Source organism: Rattus norvegicus, chromosome 2 (genome assembly GCF_021556685.1).
Source record: "Rattus norvegicus strain SHRSP/BbbUtx chromosome 2, alternate assembly SHRSP_T2T, whole genome shotgun sequence".
NCBI classification, from domain to species: Eukaryota; Metazoa; Chordata; class Mammalia; order Rodentia; family Muridae; genus Rattus; species Rattus norvegicus.
In genome coordinates this window covers 182,752,473-182,758,562 of record NC_141535.1, presented here as the reverse complement: position 1 = coordinate 182,758,562, position 6,090 = coordinate 182,752,473, and the positions used below count along the sequence as shown (strand labels likewise).

Below are 6,090 nucleotides of genomic sequence, written 5' to 3'. Positions count from 1 at the left end.
CTGGGAGACTGAATGTATATAAATTTAGTATAATGGGAAATATTTTTAAGTATGTATTGAAAAGAAAATTAAAGGACCTTGAACATTTGACAACATTTTGAAGATAATTGATCATATAGTTTAGCATGAGTATATCTGAATATGCGTATCCGTTGTCCTGGAGCCTGTGACTCAAGCAAGCCTTTCTGAAATCTGGTAGTCTTAACTAGTTAATGAATGACTACTGAGGTAATAAGGTGGTAGATTACCTTGGCTAAGGAAGTAGACGTATGGTTTCTAATTGTAGTTCGCTTAGCTACAAACGCAGTCAGAAAGTTGAAAAACATGAATTTTAATCTAGATGTCATTAATTAAAATGTCAGAGGTTGGTCAATAGTCTACTACCTAGACAGTTTTCCCAGGTCCCTGTGGTCTCCATCACAACTCTGCCAGAGTTAGTGTGGTCATTAGGCCCAGAAGAGGAGAAGATTTTTCCTGTGGTGTAGGAACTTTGGAAAAAATGACTCATCTTGTCCTAGGCAATATGAGACATTTAACACTCTTGTATCCTCAGTTTGACAGCAGCATAGGCTGATACCTGGCAGCAGCAAGGCAACTGAGCACTGTTTCTCAGTGGTTCTCATACCACAATCTAGGCAGTCTTGTCAGGATGCCTATTTCTTCTCAGAGACCTTGGTGGGTGCAGGTGGGGCAGCTGTAACTGCTATGCATGGGATTCTCTGTCCTAATAACTTTAAACATGTAACGTTATATTTAGCAGATTTCTGAAAAGATTGATAGTGAATATCTATTAAGCATATGAGTTATGCAATCATTAATGCTGTGATCTTTAAGTTTTTACTGCTGTAAATCTTTAAATTAATATTAAATAAAGATTTACCAAGTCAGGATAGAAATTAGAGATTCTAAGGCTGTTCTAATGTAAGGAAGCAGTGTTTAAGTAAGTGCCTATAGCAAATATGTTATATGGCCATTGTCATTAACTAAGATGGCACTGAAGCTACAACCAGTCATATGATCTGCCTTAGCTAAGATGGTGCTGAAACAATAGCATAGGAAAACTTTACCTGCCCACAACAAAGATGGCAGTCACTCAGCGGACTGGCCTTAATGAAGATAGTGCTGAAGCTACACCTCTGTCTGAAGGAAAGTCACAGCTTTGTTATATCTTGAAATTGGCAGAAATGGCTGTGTATCAGTAAAAAAATAAATAGATAAATAAATAAATAAATAAATAAATAAATAAATAAATAAATGAAAAGAGAAAAACACAAAGAGATAAATGGGCATGTGTTCTTTGAGGGAAAGTGGTCTTTCCTTTCCCTATGGTCATTCATCCTCTATTGCTGAATGCAGAGCAGACTGTTTGACCTGTTCTCAGAGGAGCTCTGCTGTCACATCTGGTTTAGAGCTGCTAAAGACTTTCTAGTGTTTTTATAGTAAAAACACCAATTATTATCTGTATTTATTTTCATCTCTGAGGCTTTCTCCCTCTACCTGTCGACCTAGGTTTAGAGCTTAAAGCTTCTAGACTCTTACTCTATTCTAGGCCTAGAGAAAATTTAGCCTCTGAAACTTATAGGTGAATAAGTCACTCCTATTTAGTTTTTTCTGAGGTCTGGATGGGTAGTTTAAAACTCTTCTCCATTGTACCTGATTCAATCTGAATTATTTCAGTTTTTCCTGAGCTGCTCTTCTTTGCCTCATACTAACTTTCACCAACTGTTGTACTCTTCTGACTCCTTTCTTGTTCTCTGAATCATTCTGTCTTTCCCTGTGTCTCCATTTCTCTCTCTTCAACCTGTCTCCAAAAAACTCTCCTGGAAAAACTGCCTCCCCTCTCACTTTTCTCTCTGTACTGGTTTCTTTTCCTTCATTATTTATTTAATTTTTTACATCCCAAATGTTACCCCATTCCAGTTTATCCTTGCAGAGTTCTTCACCACTCCCTTCCCCCAAATAACAGACAGGAGCCTATCTGACAAAACTCATAGCAGGGTCTTTATTTTCTTTTCTAGCTCAGGCACCCCCACCACTCTCACCACCCCAATGCACCACAGTCATGAAACATCATTTTGGTGGTGAAGGAGTACCAAATGTCTTCCTGTTTAGACTACTGTGGACTTAAGTAACCTATAAAGCTGGAGGGGATGACTTTTAACAGTTTTTGGCTTAAGTTGAAGTAGATAAATCCAGTTCATCTACAGACTCTTTTGGTAGAAAAACACACCTTTAATCTGAGTCTAGAAGATACACCATTAACTGGGCCCTACTTCTATTGCAGGCCTATAAAAGTACATAGAAGGAGGAAGCTGTGAGTCTGCCTGCTTGCTCTCATTTAGTAGCAAGCTCATTTCTTCACTGGCATCTGAACCTAATTCTGCAGGATTCTTTTTAATTCTGAAGAGGACCTGAGACGTCAAACCTTGTGGAATAAGTAAGTATTGACATTAGCCAACCTTATATTAGTTTGACTTCTGCCTACAGATTTTTCTCATACAACCACTTTCTATTTATATAGAGAAATTTATCCCTTATGTTTAGTAGAGGACCCTGATTAGTACAACACAGTTGAAATGATAGTGTTTACACATTTCCAAACAGTTCCAAAGTTGGATACAATAGTCAAAACCAGTTAATATTGACCTAAGATTCAATAAACATACACAGAAATATACAGAACCACGGTAGGTTTGGGGGGGGGGGTAGTGGAGACTGAGAGAGACACGAACACAGAAAGGAAGATACATACAGACACAAACAAACAAGGAGAGACAGAGGGGGGGAGGGAGAGGGTGAGGGTGAGGGAAAGGGAGAGAGAGAGAGAGAGAAAGAGAGAGAGAGAGAGAGGGAGAGAGAGAGAGAGGGAGAGGGGGGAGAGAGAGAGACAGAGGAGAGAGGGGAGAGAGAGAGAGAGAGAGAGAGAGAGAGAGAGAGAGAGAGAGAGAGAGAGAGAGATTTAACAGTCATAGTGGTCTGTTTTATCTTTAGTAGAACAAATATGAAAACCTACAGAACCTACATAGAAATAGACATTTCCAAGTATATAAAAGGGGAAATTTAGCAGAAAATGAAAATAAAATCTAAATCTATCTATCTAAATCTATCTAAATTATAACTCTAATTGTATCTTACAGAGGAAAGAGTAAATTCTATTACTTTCTTTCAGATCAACTTTAACCTCCAACCTACCTCCAGAAGACATGTCAGGGGACCTGGAAGTCAAGAGCTGTGGCTACACACATATCAGTGTTCAGAAGTTCTGCTATGAGTGGACCATTAGCAACTTTTCATTTTGCATGGATGGAATTCGGGAAAATATTACAAGCCCAGTGTTCTCATTAGAGGGCAATGAAAAAGTACAATGGTGTTTGAGAATATTCCCAAATGGTGTTGATGAAGAAAGCAAAGATTACCTGTCCGTTTCCCTGCGTTTGCACAGTTGTCCAAAGAGCCCAGTTTTGGCAAAGGTGCAGTTCTGGATCATAAATGCCCAAGGAGAGAAACATCAAATCAAAGAGATCCCAAATATTTTAAGCTTTAATCCAAAACAACAATGGGGATTGAGAAAGTTCATCCTTCGAGATTTCCTCCTCTCCCTTAGGCATTGGCTTCTCCCTGAAGACCAGCTCATCCTGTGTTGTAAGGTGTCCATAGTAGGACCCTCCTTTAGCATGCCTGGACATAACATGACACCTGCAAAGAAGGATCCAAGGCAGAAGTTGGCTGATGACATAGGAGAGCTGTGGGAAAATTCCCTCTTCACAGACTGCAGCCTGGTGGTAGCTGGCCAGGAATTCAGAGCTCACAAGGCCATTCTAGCAGCTCGCTCTCCAGTTTTCAGAGCCATGTTTGAACATGAAATGCTGGAGAGCCTAACAAACCGCGTGGAGATCCATGACATTCACCTGCAAGTCTTTAAGGAAATGATGGCCTTCATTTACACAGGGAAGGCACCACACCTCCACAGCCACTCAATGGCCACTGATTTGTTGGCAGCTGCTGACATGTATGACCTGCAGGACTTGAAGGTCATGTGTGAGGATTCCCTGTGCAGGAACCTCTGTGTGAAGAATGCTGTACCAACTCTGATCCTGGCTGACCTCCACAGCACAGAGCACCTGAAGACTAGGGTCATGGATTTCATTATACTTCATGCTTCTGAAGTCTCTAAGACATTGTAGTGGAAGTCAATGGTGGAGTCACATCCCCACTTGGTGGAGGAAGCATTTCTCTCCCTGGCTTCTATACAGTGTTTTTCCTCAGAGCCTTCACTCAAACACCGAAAGATATTTTAGGAGCTTGACAGATATGACCGACACCTGGCTTCTAACAGCTACAACTAGTGTTTTTAACAATGACTTCTGTTTAGATTACAGTTTTGCTGGAATATTTACAGTGAATCTGGGGCAAGATAGCATGATGGCTATGGATTTCATACAGCTGTAATATTTCAAAATGGTGGGTAGGGAAAGGGCAGCACTAGGGTCTTGGACATTCTACCTGACATCTATCCTGTTGATGTTGTCTTATTCTTGTCTGATGTCTTAGAACTGGGATTCAACTGGCCTGAAGCAGAGCCTAACTGACTTTCTTTGGAGAAACCTGTTTGCGTTAGACTGAACAGAATAGCTGACCTAACATATGCATTAACTGAGATGTAAAGTTTTCCACCTAATTCATGTGTATTATCTATCTGCAAATAAAAATTCTTTCAACTTTACTGTATTTGTCCTCTTAATTGCAAGTTGCCTTATTGTTCTAATTAAGACTTCAATTCTTGTATTGAGTCTACTTAAGAGAATGTGAAACCTTGACTTACCTTTGCTTTTGTATACTGGCTTTGATTTTCTCCCCATTTAAGTTTATCTTGATACGGGATTCTTCTATATTACCATTATTATATTTAGCCATATAATCTCTGTGCCAATCTCTGGGGAAGTTTTATCATTAAGGGATCACTTCTTAAAGTCCATGTCCTGATCCAGTTTAATGATCATGTTTTTTGCTTTTTCTTTGCTTCATTTTGTTTTGCTTTTTTTCTTTCAGTTAGTTTATGTGGTCAATTGAATTGTATTGATTTTTGCATATTGAACCACCCTTACTCACCTTGAGACAAAGCCTACTTTGGTTTTGTTAATGATATTTTTTAATGTGTTCTTGTAATTATTTAATGTTTATGTTTGCATGAGTCCATAAGTTAAATTGATTTGTGTTTTAGATATCAGTGTAACTGTAGTCTCTCATAAAATAGAGTGGGAAATATTCCTTCTCTTTTTATTTTGTGAAATGATTTGAGGAATATATGCCATAACACCTCTTAGATTAACAGGTGAAAATTATGGTCCTGGGCATTTTTTGATGGGGATATTTTAATGGCTGCTGCTATACTTTGATGCCTTTGATTTGGTGCACACATAGTGAGAATTGAAATGGCAGCTTAGGCATTTTTAATTTGATGAGTATTAGTGTCCTTACCTAATATGAGTTCAACACACGTTCATGCCATACTGCCCAGAGAGACTGACTCTACTATGACCTTACTCCTCTAGTCTTCTAAACACCCAGATGTACAGGGGATACAGTTTGTGTCCTATGTACCATTGACCAGTACTGACCTTTATAATTGTAAGTCGTAGTTCCGCTCTCTCCATTTTCCAAAAGACCCTCAGATCCCCTAGGTCTTTTAGATTCAATCAGGTTGACTCATAAACCCACCTGGGATGACTGTCAACAACAGTTCCAGGTTCTTTTCACAACTGAAGAAAGTGAGAGAATTGTTGGAAAAGCTTGGAAATTGGTTCCAGAGGTAAATGGTCTGCCCACACAAGTCCAGGCAAATATTGATACAGCCTTAACTTTGACCATACCCAACTGGGATTTTAAGGCTGTTGAAGGTAGGGAGAGTATATGTGTCTACTACCAGATTCTGTTGGAAGAGCTTCAGGGTAGCTTCAATCAAGTTTGCCTATAAATTTGCCTATGGTAACCAGGTGAAATAATGAGAGCTCTACAGAATATTTAAAAAGAATTGTTTGAATCCCATAAGATTTACATTCTCTCAGACCCAGAAATGAGAGAAAAATGTCA

General features: G+C 39.1%; 1 pseudogene; it reads left to right on the top strand.

The window, feature by feature from the left end:
- Positions 1-3,203: 3,203 nt before the first annotated feature.
- LOC134485750 (TD and POZ domain-containing protein 2-like) lies at positions 3,204-4,298 on the top strand (annotated as a pseudogene).
- Positions 4,299-6,090: the final 1,792 nt, after the last annotated feature.